The 19,506-nt window shown below is 50.8% G+C and overlaps 2 long non-coding RNA genes across 3 annotated transcripts; one reads left to right on the top strand and one right to left on the bottom strand.

Moving 5' to 3' along the window:
• The first annotated feature begins 2,718 nt into the window (after nucleotides 1-2,718).
• LOC116658150 lies at nucleotides 2,719-7,318 on the top strand. 2 transcript variants are annotated; one of them, XR_004313333.1, is made up of 5 exons: nucleotides 2,719-3,188; nucleotides 3,960-4,157; nucleotides 4,260-4,477; nucleotides 4,950-5,613; nucleotides 5,939-7,318. It is a non-coding gene; the product is annotated as an uncharacterized LOC116658150 (long non-coding RNA). The 2 variants fall into 2 exon arrangements; XR_004313332.1 differs by having other exon boundaries at nucleotides 4,260-5,613.
• Nucleotides 7,319-14,500: 7,182 nt separating this feature from the next.
• On the bottom strand, nucleotides 14,501-15,939 carry LOC116658149. The gene is made up of 2 exons (XR_004313331.1): nucleotides 15,153-15,939; nucleotides 14,501-14,733 (listed from the first exon to the last, which is right to left on the bottom strand). It is a non-coding gene; the product is annotated as an uncharacterized LOC116658149 (long non-coding RNA).
• Nucleotides 15,940-19,506: the final 3,567 nt, after the last annotated feature.

Raw genomic sequence — 19,506 nt, 5'->3', positions numbered from 1 at the left:
GCCATCTGTAGCCACATGGATGTCCCTGGAGAATGTCATTCTAAGTGAAGTAAGCCAGAAAGAGAAAGAAAAATATATGAGATTGCTCATATGTGGAATCTAAATATATATATGAATACAAAACAGAAACAGACTCATAGACATAGAATACAGACTTGTGGTTGCCAAGGAGGGAGGGGGGTGGGAAGGGACAGACTGGGAGTTCAAAATTTGTAGATACTGACAGGTATATATAGAACAGGTAAACAAGTTTATACTGTATAGCACAGGGAAATATATACAAGATCTTGTGGTAGCTCACGGTGAAAAAGTATGCGACAATGAATATATGTATGCTCCTGTATAACTGAAAAATTGTGCTCTACACTGGAATTTGACACCACATTGTAAAATGACTATAACTCAATAAAAAAATTAAAAAAAAAAATAGAACCACCATGTGATTTAGCAATTCCATTTCTGGATATTTTTCTCAAAGAAGACAAAAGCACTAATTCAAAATGATATCTACACCCCTATGTTCATTGCTGTTCATTGCTGCATTGTTCACAAAAACCAAGATATGGGAGCAACCTAAGTGCTTCTCAGAAGACGACAAGATGGATAGACTTTATGTGCCCCTTGAACTTACGCAATGCTGTATGTCAACTATATCTCAGTAAAATTGGAAGAAAAAGTAAAATTCAGTTACAAAATTTTAAAAAATCAGCAAGGAATTAAACAGCATACACAAAGAACTCTTACAAATCAGAGAGAACAGGTGGTGAGTTAGTGACCAGAGGAACACAAAACACCGTGAGATGCCTGTCTACATCCGTCAGGTGCCTGGTGTGGCGAAGTTGGATACAACCCAGTGAAAGCCAGGAAGCAGGGAAACAGCACCTCGGGAACAGGAACCAGACACCCACACAGGAAGTAATCAATCAGTGTCCCCACTGGGTGTCTGTCCCAGGGTCCGGCCGGCTCCCTTCCAGATGCGTGGCCAGGGGACGTCATGGCGAAGTCAGTGAAGGCACTGGGACTGCGCTCTTCGCTGTGGCCTCCTTCGTGGAGCAGGAGGTTGGACGCTGCCTAGGTGCCCATCCCAGTGGGGAGAGAGCATGAGAGTGGGGGGCACACTTTAGAACACCGCGTGGGAGTTAAAAACTAGAGCGCAGACTAGGTGTGTGTTCAGTCTCGTGGAGAGATGATGTTAAGTAAAAACAGACGGAAGGAGGCATATGGTACATTTTCTGTAAATTAAAACATCTGCAATGTTATATACTACACAAGGCTATCCATGTACTGCATTTCTTTTATTATTGGTGAGAACTGTTCATAAATTTTGTTACAATGTTTCATTAATAAGCAGGGTTTTTTTCTGTAGTAAACTCTAGATTTTCGTAAGAGATTTCTGGCACTGCTTTCTGTTTTCATTCTTAGAATTACCTTCCCATGGAGAAACCAATTAGTCATCTATTTTTTCTTTTATGCTTTTACTTTTTAAATCGATTTAACTGTTTAATCCATTTAGAATTTGTTTTTGTGTTGTTGACATTCAGGAGAAGATTTAATCTGATTTATTTACAAATAGCCAGTTTCTCAACATTATTTGTAAAATAATCTGTTTTTCCCCAGTCACCTATTTTTTTTCATTTTTATTCTTCCAGGTGAAGTTTAGAATAATTTTCCCACACCCAAAATAATTTTGTAAACTTTGGGATTCTTTTAGAGGGATTAGCGTAACATTAAGCATATAAATTATTCAGGTAAATTAATCTATTTATAATGTTTAGTTTTCTGCTCAGGAAAATGAGAGGAGTCTCTATTCAAATCTTTTTTATATCTCTCTGTCTAGATTTTATTTTTTTAATGGAAGTCCCATACAGTTTTGGGGATTTGGGCTTATGATTATTTCTAAATTTTATTGTAATTACAACAGCTGTAAACAAGAGCATTTTCCTCACTTGTTTATGGACGGAATATAAGTTAACAAGTGAAGTCTACACATACTGAAGAGCAACACTGTCTGTCTCTCCTGCTACTGAACACGCTTCTGACACCAGCCGTGTGGCTGTGCCACACCCAGCAATGGAACACTGACTGGGTGTCCTGCAGCTTGGCCCAGTTCTGACACCACCTGCCTGGAGTTAGCTCAGACCCCACAATTTAAGGGCTCAGTCGCATGAGTCTGCCCCCACTTAAGACACGAGTTGCAAGTCCCAGGTGGTTCCGACCAGCCGGCTATACATGGGGTTCCCACAGCCCCCTTTTTGGGCTCACATTTGCCGGAAAGGCTCTCAGAGCTCAGGAAAGCATGTCATGTGCCACTGCAGTTGGTCTGTCATAAAGGATGCAGCTCAGGAAAAGCCGGATGGACGAGAGACACGTGCGAGTCACGTGGGAAGGGGCGGGGCCTCCCGTCCCAGGCGCCCCACCCTCCCCGCGCCGCCCTGTGCTCACCGGTCTGGGAGGCCCCACGTCCCAGCAACAGGGGCTTTTACGTGAGTGTGACCGAGTCCTCATCGGCCATGTCATTAACCTCGACGTCCAAACCCTCTCCCTTCCGTGGAGGTCAGGGGGTGAAGCTGGAAATTCCAACCCCTCTAGTCACCCCAGTTTTAGGAGCTCTCTGCCAGAAACTGGGATCAAAGACCAAATTCATTCTTTATTAAATCACAACCCTGAGTGAAAATAACCTCTTGGAAGCCTGGAAAAGTGTGGGGGTTACACATCAAATGCTAAGTGAGCTCCACACAAAGGGTGGGGTCACAGAGGCACACGATAGAACCCGCGTTTAAGGACCTTGAATCCAGCCAGGACACAGGAGGGACAGAAGGGCCACAGCGGCTGCCCCTCTCCCCTGGGAGCGGTGGCCAGTCACTGCCGGGTCCCCCCTCGCCTGCACAGCGGGGTCCCGTGTGTGCCACCGTCCGGGGTCCTCGGTTGGCAGCTCACTATCTTGACAGCCTGATTTTAGGGTTTTCGTTTCTCAGAAAAGTTGCGCACTATTTAGGGACGAGAAGGACTGCTTTATTTCTATTGTTTAAAGAATCTTTAAAGGATCTTGCCAGATACTCTATCAGGCTGAGCCGGAGGCGTCCACACATCACCACATACCCCGGGTGGCAGAAAGGGCTGAAGAGGAGAGATTCCGTTTTTCTGCTGTTACGAGGATTTGCATGGAGATTCCCACCACCCATAAACTGGTGAGATTCTTACACAGGGACGTGTGCTCTGCTTTCTGTTACTCCGGGAGACAAAAAGCTTTGTAGCAATAGTCACTGCAGCTGAACTTCCCTTCCGTCATCTCTGCCCTTATCGTCGGGGCAGTGACCTGCCTCATCGCTCAGTCATGTGCTCGGAGGAACCGAAGAACTGTCTGGTATTTGAAACCATTTCCTCCCTTTACAAAAGCTTAGTTTGATAAACACATCGAATGTTGATTTTGGCCCGGATGCTAGAGATACAAAAGCAAAACACAACCTCGCCCTGCACAATCATCGAGTGACGTTAGAAGAGGGAGAGGCTCCTGCACCCCCAGCGCAAGCCCGCCTCCCCTCCCGAGCTCGGCATCGCGTCGGGGTCCAGGCCGGACGCCCTACTAGGGGTCGCAGCATGAGGCTGAAACACACCAGTGCATCTCCTGCCCTGGGGGCGGCCCGCGGGACAGGACAGGTCCCAGGGCGGTCACCGGGCTCTAGGCCCAGACACCCCACCCTCCACAACGGTCCCACACGGACTCCTCTTCCTCCCAGTCCCGCTGGGTCCCTCCTCACCTGAAGCGGCAGGACTCTCCTCGTTGTCATCCCCTCGGTCTCGGAAGGCTTCCTTCACAAAGCCGAACACGGCTGCAGTCTCACTGCACCCGGCCTGCCTGTTCATTTACGGATGTTGCTCTATTTTATAAACCATTTACTATTGCCCTTCTGGTCATTCCTAACTTCTTTCTAAAAGAATTACAATTTGCCTCCTTGCAGGGATGACCGTCGCCCCGAACTCTCTGAACTCCACCTCGTTTAGAATACTTTCAAACATCTGGGAAAACCCGGGAGTCACTGAAGGCGACAGCAGATTTATGGGACTCTGACCTGCAGGCGTGGTGACCGCAGCGCAGCGTGAGGAGCTGGCCCTCGGCTCATGGGCTGTGGGCACGCGTGTTATTACAGCCTGTGTGGGTGAGTGCTGCGTAGACCCAGTCTCTTTCTTTTTTGAAAAAGACAAAATTGTAGAGGTGGTGCCTGCCAGTTCCCTGATTTGTTGACAAAACCTGTCCCCAGGAACGTTATGTACTTCAAAGGAAGACAATCCAAACAGGCTGATGAGGAGTGTGTTGGAGAAAAGTCTTAAGCTAAGGCTGTGTGGACCAGCGCAGACACTGTCTGGAAGCTCTAGGGCTCCGTCATGGGCTGAACTGTGTCCCCTCCACTTTGCATGTTGAAGTCCTAACCCCCAGGACCTCTGAACGTGACCGTATTTTGGAGATACCTTTAAAGAGGTAATTAGGGTAAACTGACGTCACATGAGTGGGCCCTACGCCAATATGACTGGTGTCCTTATAAGAGGAGGAAGTCTGGGCACAGATACGCCCAGAGGGAAGACGTAAGAAGGCGGCGTCTGTGAGCCAAGGAGAAAGGCTCTCAGAAGAGGCCAACCTGACTGGCACCTAGATCTTGGACTTCCAGCCTGCAGAGCTGTGACGCAACCCATTTCTGTTGTTTAAACCCCCCACCTGTGGTCCTCTGTCACGGCAGTCACAAAAACTCATTCAGATTTCAAGAATCACAATGTTTTCTTTGGGTTTTTAATGGAAATGAGTGTCTAAAGGCCAGAGATGACTTTCTGTTCATCTGTATCAGGTGAATATTCTGTGTTGAGTTTATGTTCTCAATAAGTTAAAGTCCTTTTGCCTTCCTCTTTCAGTCAGCTGTCTGGGGCCCCCTGGTTTCAGTCTCGTCACTTTCTTTCAGAATGAGAAGAAACAGAGGCAGAAGATGCACCATGGCCCGCGCGGAGGAGGTGCGGGCTCGGGGGTGGAGCTGACCCACGTGGCTGGGGTCCGGGCTTGGTCATCCCGCTGCCCGATGACTGAGTGGAGCCGGACGTCTGAGTCATCACTTGGCAGTGTGCTTGCACACCCGCAGCTAAAAAACACCCTTCTGAGCCCCTGATCTTGGCTTAGAGATGGTTAAAAAATTAAGTGCAACTTAAGTTGTGGCAGAGGAAGGTCAACCCATTTTCTGAGACGTTCAGACGCTGCCCTGGGCGACGGGAGGGTTTGCACAGCTCCAGAGGGCCTTTCCCATCGAGTGTGCTGGGCGCGTCACCAGGAGACGGGTAACCCCGTGACCCTGCTCTTCCTCCGGCTGAGACCCGAGGCGTTGTTGAAATCTGCCAGCCCCGTGAAGAGACACATGGTCCTAGTCTTCAAGGAGTTCGCAGCATCCAAAAGAGAAATGAGCCCACGTTTAAGACGAGACAGAATGAGATAATAAAATACACGTGTGGAGCTCTTTGCCATTTAGGGAGCACTTTCAATCCATGTATATATTTGATCTTCATAGCAACTCTAGGCCACCAGCAAAGCAGGAAGCGTTGTCTTCACTTTACACATGAGGAATCCAGGACGATAAGGTTGGTAATTTGTCCGAGATGGCTGAGGGAGTAAGGGTCAGATCTGGGGAAACAATGCAGGTGTTTGATTACAGAGAGGCAAACAAGAGAGGAAGATGGAGATAAAGTGAAAAACCCAAGAAAGAGACTGAGGGACTGAGCACGGGCGGGGAGCGGGGGAAGGGCACACACTAAGCCAAAGGACCCTCAGGGACAGAGGTGGGGGGGGCAGAAAGTGGTCACAGACGGACGGAGATGGGGTGCCAACTGTCGGAAGGGCTGGAGCGCGTTTAATTCACACTTAGTTCCAGGCCATCGTCTGGGACCCGTTTGTTCTTACTTCCAGGCCGTTATTTGTGCTCTGGGAGTAACGTGACCTTGAAGGCTGGAGCACTGTCTAAATCTCTCTTTCTGGAGCCTGACCTGATTCCTGACACTTTGAAGCTCGCTGGAAATGTTTATTGTGAAAGCCACTGAAACTCTTCGGTTGGAGAATGACTGGGCGGCCAGTCGGAGGCTGGGCTGGGGAAGAGGGACCAGGGCCTGAACCAGGGGCGGGGCCGTAGGAGAGGGGACTACTGTCAGCCTTGACGTGAACTGGGCGGTGCTCTGTTTGCTCACGGAGACATCGTGCTTTTTGCCCAGAAAGCTTCCTGCCGTCAGCTGATGAAAACGCGATGAAGCCAAACTGTTTTGCAGACCCTGAGCCAGAGCTGTCTCTTCTTCCAGCCGCCTGGCAAAGGAAAGGAAGGGAGGCAGGAAGGAAAGAGGTAGACCTCCCTTAAGGGTCCTTGCCCTGGTGACTGTAAACACGACTGAGCCCAGCTGAAGGGGAAGTTTTGTGTCCCAAGTCCCTTTCCCTGTCCTCCTGCTTGGGGAACTGAATTCTGGGCTATTTCCACTCCGCCCTTCTGAGAACCAGGAACTTAAATACTCTCCCCCCAGCGAGGCCCAGCGGCCCCCCGGCTGGACGCGGCCCTCCCTGCCGGACACACCCAAGCGCGTGCCCCCACTCCATCCTCCCAGCTTCTCTCTGACGGCCGGTTCCTTTCCACTCCTGCCCACTCCCAGGTCTGCTCTCTGAGGGCAGCACCAGGTCTGCCTTGTCAACCACAGGAGGGGCTTGGCACAAAGGTTTCATCAATGCCTGCAGACTCCCGTCTCCCCCTAGGCCAGCCTTTATTTACACTGTCTGCCTTCTACCTCTTTTAACAGAAGGGAAGTAGCTTTCCAACCCATAAGCATATTTCTGGTAACCAGGCCACAGAATTTCCTGCCACAAAATGTGGCGGAAGGTCTACTCTCAGTGAGGTGGGTGCAGGGACAGAGGTCTGGGCTGCCGCCGTCACTCTAGCTGGTGGCACAGGGGGCCTGCCCTGGACAGACAACTCGGGGGTCGGAAGCGGTGATGCGGTCCTCTCGCCCGTCCCACACACCACACACAGGAAATAGCCCTTTTCTGGAGAAGCAGAAAGGGGTTGCTTTAGCTGATACTGAGCTGAGGCCGAATCTTGGAACCTTTTTATTTTCCCCTTTACTAATATTTTTACTTAATTTTTTCTATGTTTTTATTGTGATAAAATACCTGTGACATAAAGTTTACCTTTGTAACTGCTCGTAAGTGTACAGTTCAGTGTCACCGAGTCTGTTCACACTGTTCGCCACCGTCTATCCACAGAACTTTCCATCTTCCCCAGCGGGAACTCCATCCTGGTTAAACACTAACCCCTCCCACCCCCCGCCCCCGGCCCCCACCCTCTGTGACTCTGACTCCTCTGAGGACCTCGTACACGTGGAGTCGCACAGTGTCTCTCCTTTTGTGACTGGCTTGCTACACTGAGCACAGTGTCCTCAAGGTTCATCCATGTGGTAGCAGGTGTCAGAATTTTCCTTCTTCTTTAAGGCTGAGTCACATTCCACTGCATGGATGGACCCCATTTTGTTTACCCATTTGTCCTTCGAAGGACACTTGGGTTGCTTTCCCTCCGTGGCTGTTGTGATTAATGCTTCTGTGAACACAGGTGCACACATACCTCTTCAAGACCCTGTTTTCTATTCTTCTGGGATCATACCCAGAAGTGGAATGGCTGGATCATATGGTACTTCTAGTTAAGTCTTTGAGGATCTGCTATACTGTTTCCCACAGGGGCTGCACCGTTTCACATTCCTAGCAACAGCGCACAGGGTTCCAGTTTCTCCACATCCTCCCTTGGGAACCCTTTTCAGAGAGGCATTTGTGTTCCTTCTTGGCTCATTGTTTTCAGGGATCAGGGTCCTCCAGCCTGGCTTGGGCTCCCATCAGTGGACGGACGCTCTTTCCACATCACCTATCCTCTGCTTCCAGCAAGACAGCGTCCCTCTGCGGCTCCAGACCCTGCCCGGAGCCTGCGGTCCTATCCCCCGCCAGACGCCGCACAGCGCGACCGGTGTTCCTTCCTTTGTAGAACATCCTGGGACCCGTCCAGTGCTTCCAGAGCATCTGTCAGAGTCGGAGAGCAGCCTCTCTGCTCCTAGGGGACTTCCTTTTCTGCGTCACAGGCTGGTAGACACTCTTCAAACACATCCCACTGTTGGTTTTACCCCAAAACCTGGGCTCCTTAGGAAGAGTGTCCATGTAAGCACAGTGACCAGAGGCTTCTCACCCCTGCCCGCCGTGGAGGTGCCTTGGCTCTCATTCTCCGTGAAGGTTAGTTGCCCTTTGGTGACAATCTAATAGCACACAGTTAGCTCCCTCCTTGCATAAGCTCTTTGACCCTTTTACCACAGCACAAATTTCTGGGGCAAGTTTCATTTTCATTTTGAGGTGGAAGAAAATGTACCAAGGACAAACCCTCTTAGTGAGACAAGAGGGAAGGGGGCAGGGCACAGCCAGTGAGGACACGACGTAGATGGGTTAGAACCGACTCGGCCCCAGACGGTGGAAGGCTTAACGCCCGGTGGCCCTTGAGGCCCAAGGTGGCGGGAGATTTGACCTCAGCAGAACTTGAGCTTCATTATACGCTCATCATAATATATTAGCTGCTAAATGACACTGCAAGGGGCACCATCACAGCTCCCAGGCTGACCGTGAAAGGTCAAAAACTGGGCGGTGGCTGGTTCCCAGCTCCTGGGAACCCCCGCCCCTTCCTCAAAGTGGCTGGAATAACCCTCCCACTTGTCAGCATACGGAGCTCCCGAGCCCGTCAAGACCGACCGCCCTGCACGCCCGCGCGCGCTCTCGCCTTCTGAGGTGGCCCGCGCTCTGTCTGTGGACGGCGCGTCTCTCTGAGTAAATCTGCCTTCACTCTGCCGTGGCTTGTTCTTGAACCCTTTCCTGCGCGCCTCGCTCGGCAGCCCGTCCCAGGGACTCGCCTGAGACCTGGGGCAGGACCACTTCACCATCAGCTACCCAGCAATTCACGGATAGATTCGGAGTAGCTGGTGATACATAAACTTGAAACTAATTACTAATTATTTGAAAGCAGTGACTAATCCGTTATTTGAAATCAGCTTGACTGTCATCATCAACCAGCTGTGGGTTTAAGATGACGAGGGAACTAGAGGGGGTTCCCTCCGACTGATGAAACTTGAGTGTGCTTGACCTTCAGCTCCTTTTGCCCTGCGGCTGACAGTGAAATCAACACTTTCCTGCAGGCCCCAGGTGACCGATGGCTGCTGACATCAGGGTCCTTGGGGACCTGGTGTCGTTTCTAGGCCTTGAGATCTTCTGGCCTGGGGCCTCTTCTCTTGGGCCTCAAAGTCTTGACATGATTGTGTAATGAGATTGTATGTAGAGCCACAGTGAAAAGATGGCCCCAAGTCCTTTAATTATGAAACTTAAGCTCACATCCCATAACAGAGACCCCACAACGAAGTTTCACTGGTCCCACGGTTACCGCGGCGAGGGCACCGCTAGATGGCGCTGCACTGTGAGGAGCATCCGTTTGTCAAATGCAAAATTTTAGGACATACTGAAATGCTTAACATTTCTGCTCCTCGTCCTCCTCCTCCATCTCCTTCTCCTTCTTCTTCTTAAACTCAAAAAGCGATATTGGCCTGGCCTGGCCTGAACCCGAGGGCGCTGCCTCAGGGGCAGGGACTTGGCTGCCACATCTGGGTCGGCCGTGGGCAGCAGTGCGTGGCCCGCCCGGGGACCCGAGGGCCCGCTCCTCTCTTCTTCCAGGTGGAGGAGGAGCTCGTGAATGAGAAGCTCAGGGGTGGACAAAGCCAGGAGCAAGGGACCGGGCAGAGAACTGCAGCTGGGGGTCTGCTCTGGGCAGTTTGGGGATTACCGAGCCCTCGACAAGCCAAGGCCGACTCTTCCGGAGTGTCGTCCAGGACAGAGCTGTTCCTGTCCACGGTAGCGCACAGTCCTCGGTGGCGGTCAGTCAGGATGGCTCCTGGGGGGCCGGCTGAGGTGTGGGGCGCACAGGCCTCCCGGGGCGGCTGCCTCTGATCTCGAGCACTCTGCTCCCGTGGGAGCCACGTCCCTCCACTCCCCTCCACTGCTCTGCTGGCCTCCCCTCTTCCATCACAGTGTGCGTGAACTTGACCTCAGCCCCCAGCAGGGGCAACCCTCCAATAAAGGTGCTCGTCTGAAATTCCGAGCTCAGAACTTAAGTGATTTGTGCATTTTTGCTTTATTTTCAGACTGACTTAGGATGCTCTGTGGCACCCTGGCAGGAGAGCAGGAGCGGACTGTAATTTGGGCTTAGAGAGAAAACGCCTGTTCTAGATTTGGAGGAGCAAATGGCTCTTCACCCGCGGTCCTCCAGCCTCCTCTCCACAGAGTGCCTCTCCTGTCCCTTGAGTGTCCTCTGTCCCCACTCACACCTTGACCTTCATGAAACCCCCCTGTGCCTCAGGCCACCTACCCATTCATCTCGTAGTGACAACTTCCTGTCCTCTGCTCTCGGGATAAAGGTCCCAGGTAGAGATGCCTCGGCTGTTCAAACAGCTTGAAAATGAGTCTGAAGCATTTTGGCAGCAAAAGGAATGGAGACGGCGCTCGGTCAGGACTCCTGCTCGGCGTTGGCCGTCTGAGCTGGTCCCCTTCACGGCCCAGAATCTTTAAGCACAGACTTTACACGAAACACGAGACAAGGCGATTTAGACTATTTGGACACCACGTAAATGCTGCTGATGAAAAAACTAATCAGTCCATCTAAGAAGAAACGAGAATTTTTATTCAAGCCAAATTTGAGGATTAAAAGCCAGGAATGACATCTCTGTTCCGCTGGGTAGACGTCAAGGTACAGGTTTATAAGTGTTTTGAGACAGAGGGCTGGACATCAGATGATGCGTTACTGACAGTCTGCACAATCCAGGTCTGTGTCATCCTGGTGGTTCACGTGGCCCCTCACACGAATCGAGATGGAACGTTACCTTTGAGGAGCTGTCTTGTTGATTCTAGGAGAATATTGTTCTTTATGGTGGAGCAGGTCCTGCCAGTGGGGGAGGGGTTTGGTGGGTGCTTTAGGCAGATACTCAGTGCACGGTGTTGGGGGAAGGGGAGAGAAGGGCAGAGGGCAGAGAAGAGTTTTTGTTTAAATTTTTCTTGTCTTGCCATAAGATGCATATTTTATTTCACAACATGATAGACTGTAGACTGTAAGAAATTATGAGCACTGTCTCACCCAGGGAGGGGAGAAGTTTGATTTCTGTAGAATAAGGTTTAGACTCATTTTTAAAAACTAAACAGGAAACTGTGTGCTTTTGAAGGGGGGGGGGGATTCCAAAACATTTGAATGTTGGCATTTTACCCAGACTTTCCAAGGTCAACTGCAAGGTTAACACTCAGGCCCGAGCCTACTGAGCAGCCCCAGAGACCAGGCACCGAAGGGGCCGAAACACAGCCTGGGTTTTCGGGGTTTCACCCGAGGAGCTGTGACTCGAAAACATGTCTCGCCTGTTATCAGCATCCTCTTGTGACCGACAGAGGTGTTACTCATTGAACAGCTAATTACACGGTTTGTGGATGGTGGGGACCAGGTTTCTTACAGTTGGTGGGTGAGTTACAGCAGAGAAACCTGACAGCCACAGCCTCAGCCAGGTGATCGGGGTGGACATCAGCTGTGACAGTCATGTCGATAGATGACACGTACCCTGGAAGTCATGCGAAGAGACACTTCTTCCTCCCAAAGGCTAATAACCCCTGTGTCACCACGAGAAAAATGTCAGACAAATGCCAGCTGGGGAGGCATTCTGAAAAAACACCTGGCCGGTGCTCTTCTAAGCTTCCACGGCCGTCAGAAACAAGGGAAGTCCGGGTAGCTGTCACAGCTGACGGAGGCGGATGCTAAGTGAGTGTGACCTCTGGACTGAGGTCCTGCGATAGAAGGCCGACATCAGGTGAGAACCGAACCAGGACGAATAAATTAAGGACTTCAGCAAATGATGCATCAACATCGATTCACTAGTTGTGACAACTGTGCAATATTAACGTAAGGTGCTAACAACAGGGGAAACTGTACCGTCTTTGCACCTTTTCTATAAATCTAAAACCACTGTAAAACAAAAAGTCTATTAAGAAGAGAAAGGGATTTAAGAGACATATCAACTAAAAACAGAGATACTATTTCTAGCCAGTGCAATGAGGTAAGAAAAAGAAATAAGAGGCGTGCAGGATGGGAACAGAGAGTAAAACTGTTCTTACTTATTCAGATGGTGTGCTTGTCTGTGTAATAACTCTAAAGGCATCTACGAAAAAAAAAAAGCCCTCTTGAACTAATAAGTGAATTCAGCAGTGTCTCAAGGTGCAAAGTCTACATAAAAAAAGAGAAAATATTTTCATATAATAACAATAAATATGTAGAAACTAAAATTATAAATATAGTACCGTTTACAATCATGTCAAAGGAAATAAGTATTTAGGTATAAATCTAATAAAACATGTACAAGATCTTATGTTGAAAATTGCAAAATGCTGATGAAAGAAATTGAAGATCTGAATAAATGGAGAGCCGTGCTGTGTTCATGAGTTGGAAGATTCGACACCGCAAACAGCCAATTCTCCCCAGTTATCTGTCAGTTTAGGACAGTTGCTATCAAAATCCCCAAAAGATCTTTTTGAACACACAAACAAACTTATTTCAAAATTTATATAGAAAGGCAAAGGACAGCATTTCTAGAATAGCTAAACAAAAGGTGAAAAATAAGAATAAAGTGGGAAAAATCACTCCGCCCAGTGGTAAGGCTTGTTGTCCAGCTGCAGTCGCCAAGACAGCGCGGTATCGGTGGGGGGCAGATGCATGGACCCAGGAAAGAGAACTCAGAAACACATCCACAGAAATGTGCCCAACTGATTTCTGGCACATGTGCAAAAGCAATTTAACAGAGGAAAGAGAGCCTTTCCAACAAAAGGTGCTGGAGCAACTGGACTTCCACGGGTCAAAAGCAGACCTTGACTTAACTCTCACATCTTATGTAAAAATTAACTCAAAGTGAATCACTGGCTTACACACAAAACATAAAACTATGAAAACTTTTAAAAGGTGTCGACTGAAATAAACGCTCAGCCTAAAAGTTGAGTTATGTTTTATTTGGCGGGAGGACTCGAGCCAGGATGACAGCCCTTCAGGTGGCTCAGAGGGACTGCTCAGAAGAGGTAGGGGAGGAGCTAGGATATACAGGAGCTTTACAACAAAGACCAGGTAGTTGGAACAATAAAAGATTACTTGTTAGCTAAAGAAAACCAGGCATCTCAAGTTCAAGAATTTAGTGCTTTTCTGTGTATGGGAGGAAGCAAACATTTGGGCTCACTGAATTCATCCCTTTGACAAGCACCTCGCTATCTTGGGCCAGTGTCCTGTCCTTTCTTATTCTGAGTGCCCTCAGAGGGCACGGTTGTGAGTGGCTGCGGAGGCCGGGCTGCAGACATGTCCCCACTGGGGGGTGGCGGCAGCCGCTGATGGCTTGGTTTCAGCATTCTTTGTTTACTGATGTGGTTGCAGTATTTTTCATTCACAAAGGAAACAAAGAAAAAATCTTCAGGACCTGGAACTAGATGAAATGTTCTTAGGCTTAACACCAAAAGCACAACCCATAAAAGGAAACACTGATAAACTGGACCTCATCAGATTAAAAACGTTTTTTTCCTCTGCAGAAAATTCTGTGAAGAAAATGAGAAAACAAGCTACAGCCGGGGAGATAATATTTGCAAACTACATATCTGACAAAGGACTTGTGTCTAGAATGTCTAAAGAACTCTCAAAAGCCAACAGCAAAACAAAAATTCCAGTTAGAAAATGGGTGAAATACAGGATCGATGGAGAGGGTTACAGATGTAAATAGACACATAGAAAGACGCTCAACCTCATCAGCCATCAGGGAAACGCAAATTAGAACCTCGGGGCAACATCACTCCACACCCGCAGTCTGCATCCGACTCCGAGCTTTCTCTTGTCTCGAAGCTGGGCAAGCGGCCTGTCAGACCTTCAGGGTGCAGCCTGCTGTGCATTAGGCAGGGCAGCTCTCCCTCCTCACACGCTGCCGGCTCCCCAGCAGGATCCGCCTGAGCAGTGAGACAGGCTGGGGCCCGGGACCTGGGTCCCTTCGATGCAGTGCCTGGGCCCGGACAAATGTCTCCTCGACCAACAGGATACAAAGAAACTACAAGGGACTAAAAATAACGCTCGACTGTACCGTTGGGACAGTTGTTAACAATGTGATACCAAAAGGCCGCAAACCAACCACTTCTGAGTTGTTGGGAGCAAAAGCAGGCACTGCCCGTGATCCCTGCTCACGCCCCGCCAAGGGGGCGGGCAGACCACTGAGCCACACCCACCTCGGCCCAACCCACCGGTCTGCCCTAGCCCTCACCCCATTTAAGGGACTGTTAGCGGGTGGAGGGACCCCAAATTAGGACGTCCACCAAAGTGCGTATCCTGGCCACCGGCTATGGAAGAATTTGCACAGCAGAGGCAGAGGGTTGATGTGAGCGGCTGCTTTATTGCTCAGAAGGGAAAACAGGGGAAAAGTGGTCGAGCAGGGAGGAGGGAAGAAAGGCACTCCAGCCAGGAGCCGGAGGCCAGGGCGCCAGCTCCGCCGGGTGGGTCGCGGGGCCTCTTGATAGAAGGCAGGCACTGCCGTTTTTCATTTTCATTCCGATGGTGGAATTATTTATTTTCTGCCACAGGCTGCTTCCTCCCTCAGAGCTCAGCCCTGAAACAAAAAGCTAATGCAGAGACTTCCCGTGGGAGCAAAGGAAGCGATACCGGGGTCTGTCCTTTGAGTTCCAGCTGCCAGCTGCGGGGTGAGGGAGACGCCCGCCTTCCCGGCGGCTGGCACGCCCTCTCCCGGGCTGTGAGCCCCGCCGGCCAGTCTGCCCCGCCGCGCTCGCAGGGCCAGCTCGCCCCGTTCCCTGCTCTTGCTCCCAGTGCTGTGGCACGAGTCCCGGCACACCCTGCCTGAGCTCCTCATCTGGCCTCTCAGCAGTCCCTACTGACTAGAGAGTCCAAGAGCCCGGGAGGGTGACAGCAGGCGCCCCTCTGCAAGCACCCTCTGCTTCTCAGCACTGCCCTTTGGGTTCCTCCCCACTCCCACCTCCCAGCCTGAGAAACTCAACTGTCCTCAGCACGCACCTCCTGGCTTCTTCGGGAGATGTCTTGAGGAAGTGGCGAAGGCTCCCAGGATGCTGTGGACACGGAGACCCCCGGGAAGCACCATCCCGGAGGCTTCGCTTGGGGAGTAAACCCATCACTTCACTGCAAAGGACAGGGCCACGCTGTGTGAAGAGGGCGAGCACCGTGAGCTATGTGATGGGGTGGCCAGAGAGGCCGCCGCAGAGAGAGCTCCTGCTGGGCTGTGCTTGCTGTTAGCCAAGCGGGCACCTTTGGGCCAGAGCCTCTTGCCCCAGAGGGATGTCTGCTGTCCGACAGTAGACTTTCAAGTCACGCTTTCATGAGTTTTCAGCCCCTTCAGTTGGGAGTGCCTGCTGACCGCATGTGATGTCAGCATCAGGAAGAGCCAGGTCATCTGTGGGTTTATATGTGATGTAGGCAAAATAGATTTGGTTTTTGTCCCCGTTCCTGAAACTTGCAGGAATTCCTGAGTGACAGGTGTGTGGTTACCTGTGAGGAACCCCTTCACGTACACTTGCTTCTACGAGACTAAAGTGCCTCACTGGCTACTGTCACGGGAGGGGCTGTCCCCACTGAGAAGACCAAGCCCGGAAAGGTGGGGACTTTCAGGTGCCCTGTACCCCCCCCCACCTCCGCCACAAAGATCTCTGGGGGAGGGAGAGGGGCTGGGGACTGAGTTCAATCAAGTGGCCTTGGTTTAAGAAAAACCCTGAACACTGAGATTTGGAGAGTCTCTGGGTTAGTGACACATCGGGGTTCTGGGAGGGGAGTCCCAGGGAGGGCACGGGAGCCCCCTCCCCACCCCCACCCCCCGTCCTGTGCCTCCCTCCCGTCTGGCTGCTCCCAAGCTGTGTCCTTCACGATAAACCGGTAGGAGTAAGCCGAGCACCTTCCTGAGCTCCGTGAGTCGTCCTGGAGAACGACGGACACTGAGGAGGGGCTGCGGGAACCCCCGAATTTAGTCAGAGGACAGGTGGGAAGCTGGGACTTTTGACTGGTGCCTGCAGCCGGGGAACCCCTAGCTGTGGGGTCTGCCCAGCACCGGGCAGCGAGTGTTGGAGCCAAGTGAATCGCAGGACCCCAGCCGGTGCCGGCTGGCAGCATGCAGACAGTAACAGGTGACGCGGTGCCCTCGCAGCTGGACGCCCTGCCTCCATGTGGACGAGCTGCGGATTCAAAAAGCTTTACAGAGACACCTTTGTGAGCTCGGCCGGAAGTAAGGAAATTTACTCAGAAGAGAAGCCTCAGGGAATGAGAGCGTGGGTTACATGCTTTGTTCTGTTTGCATTCTTTGTTTCTAGTGAAGGAAATGTCAGAAGAGGCGGGGGAGGGTGCTGAGGGCTGCCCCCCGGCAGGGATCCCTGGCGCCGGGCTCAGCTCCAGGCCACCCCAGCCGGGGCAGAGCCTGTCGTCCCAGCCCCACCAGGCCTGCACCCAGAGGAGGTTCACTGTCATCAATTGTGCAACGGGTCGCCAGTGGGTGGAGTGAGAGGCTGTGCTTCCTGAGACAGATTCTCTCGTCAGTGGCACATTTCCTGTCATCACATCCTAAACACCAGTCCCGAGGCAGCGTCAGGGCCTAAGTCTCCCCAGCCAGCCCAGCCACGGGGCTTGTGCGCTGCGCTGGGCACTGCTGTCACCCCGGGTGCCTTGTTGGCAGTGCTTCCAGAGCTTAGAGATGCTGCGTGGAACCCACCCACCCCTGAGGAGGCTGCCATCACTCTCTGTTTATACATGAGGCATCTGGGACACTGAGGGTGCGAGATACTTGCCCGAGGGACTCAGCCCGTAGCAGGCGGGCCAGGGCTCATACCGCGGAGGCTGCCCTCGAAGCCGGCACGCCGAGTCACCCGCATCATGGTCTCCCTCCCCATTTCCGTCCTACCCTCTTTAAATTAAGCCAGTCCAATTCCTTCCAAAATTCCTTGTGGAACATCCCTCTCGTCCCCCTCTGAGTATCTGTGGCTCCCGCATCTGAAAGCCATTCTCTGAACAGTTCAGGCCGGAGCGCGGGGCAGTGGAACGGCCCTCACTGAAGCTGGACCGCCTCCTTCCATTCATACGAAGGCCTTCATAACCATACTGGTGAATGTTGAGTTTGTGGTCAATTACAATTTCAGAATTTGTCTCACGTGAACTGCTATGAAACAGGCCTCTCACCTCTGGTATTTGCAAAACTGATTTCTTAACATCTGCGTCTAAAACACCTGCATTCTCTTTGTGACGTTTTTTGTGTTGGTTTGAGATGACACATCAGCCAGTGGAGCTCTTCTGAGTCTCGGCTCTGTCATCCCCGACAACAGGGTTGCGCTTGCTGCAAGTTTACCCTGAGCGTCCTTCTGTGCCTCTGTGTGGCTCGCTCGTGAGAGGGCGATGCAGAAGTGCAGGGAGACCAAGCGCAGGGCCCTGAGGTCTACCTCGAGAGACCGCTGTCTCAAGCGGGTCACACGCTGGGTCCCTTCTACAACCAGCCAACTGTTCTCTGCCGCGCAGTCAGCGCGCTGCCTGAGCAGTAATGAAAGGCGTGGGTAAGTGTCCTTCTCGGCTCTGAGCTCCCAGGGCAGGCTTTTCGCACCATCTTGGGCCGCGTGTGCCATTTTCTCTCTTGCGTTAGAGCTGTTTGTACTGGGGCTTGAACTCATCCTCTTTGGACAACACTTCCATTTGCACCAGCGTCAGGCCATCCTTTCACTGAGGAACGTGACCGAGCAACACCACATCGTCTATCCCCTCTGCTCAGCTTGTCCTGGGCTACGCCCTTCGCTCACGTGTTCACACACTTACTCGACGATGTTAACTAAAGGTCCGCTACGTGCAGGCGCCGCTCTGGAACCTGGGCCCGAAGCCCTGCTCCCGCCATGTGACATTCTGCTCAGAAACAGGATAATTTCTGATGGTGACAGATGCTTGAAGCCAAAGAAAGTAACGTGGGATGAGAGGAGAGACCAGGGAGGGGATCAGCAAGGGGGTGGTGTTGAGAAGAGAGCAGAATAGGAGGAGTCCGTCCCCCCAGGAGGAGAGGACATGAGGGGGAAGACGGTGGAGGAAGAGGCCTTCCCGGGGGAGACACTACAGGAGGGGCCCTGCGACGGGGAGCAGGTGAGGTCGGAGGAGGGTGCTGGCAGAGTTACTCCACAGGAATATTTATAAGAGGGAGTTAATTGTATGGAAATTCCAGCTACCCTAACAGGGGGAACTGAGCTTGCCTGAAGGAGAAAAAACGACATGAGTTCCCGGTGTCCAGACGGCTCAGTGGCTGAGACAGTCGGTGGCGATGAGATGCTGCCCTCAAGAGGGCAAAGGTAGGCTACACAGCGGAAGTCTGAAGACGAGCTTTGGTCCTAACGGAACCAGCAGAAATTTTATTGTTAAATAAAAGCAACAGAAATTTTATTGAAAACTAACAAGACTGCATGAAACTCTGAGAGGTTATTTTATCTGTTTCTGTGGCCTCAGTCACTTAAGCTGCTCAAGATGTGAAACTGTAACTTACTCAGAATTTCCTAGGGGGGGTCTAGTCACCTGCAGCCACAACCCAGGGTCCAAAATTATTCATTGTCATGAAATTACTGTGTCTCACCTAAAATTCTCAGACCATTTTAAGGAAAACATGAGTATTTGTAAAGTGATTTCAACTCACTCTTCTTGTTTTAACAAGTTAAAAATAAATTATAACAGACAAGTGTAAAGAATTCAGTACATACGACCCTCACATGTCCCTTCTAACTATGGTGGATGCAGCTCCTGGTACACAAAAATTACTTTTTAAGATGAAAATGTCTCCATGCCCATGGAGTATTGTAAATTGTGTTTATGTTTGGAGATTGGTCATCTAAAATAAAATGTCTTATCTAGAAGGCACGCTAACGGGGAGATAACGTGTCCATAATAATCCCACTTAAAACACTTACAGACACCGCTGTGAAGACCATACCTCCATTAAGCTTCTCGGCGATCAAAGTATAAAAATTCACTCAGCCTTAAAAAAGGAATAAACTAACGCCATCTGCAGCAACATGGATGGACCTAGAGATGATCATACTAAGTGAAGTAAGCCAGACAAGTATCATATGATACCATTTATATGTGGAATCTAAAAAATAGTGCAAATAAACTTACTTACAAAACAGAAACAGACTCACAGACATAGAAAAGGAACTTACGGTTACCAAAGGGAAGGGGGGTGGATAAGGAAAACTTAGGAGTCTGGGATTAACGTAGACACACTGCTGTATGTAAGACAGACAGACAACAAAGATTTCCTGTACAGCACAGGGAACTGTATTCAATACCTTGCAATAAACTGCAGTGGAAAAGAACTGGAAAAAAATATACATGTATACATGTATGTGTA

The sequence above is a fragment of the Camelus ferus genome, chromosome 20 (assembly GCF_009834535.1).
Source record: "Camelus ferus isolate YT-003-E chromosome 20, BCGSAC_Cfer_1.0, whole genome shotgun sequence".
NCBI lineage: Eukaryota > Metazoa > Chordata > Mammalia > Artiodactyla > Camelidae > Camelus > Camelus ferus.
The sequence above is the reverse complement of the archived record's forward strand: the minus strand, read 5'-3'. Positions and strand labels throughout refer to the sequence as shown.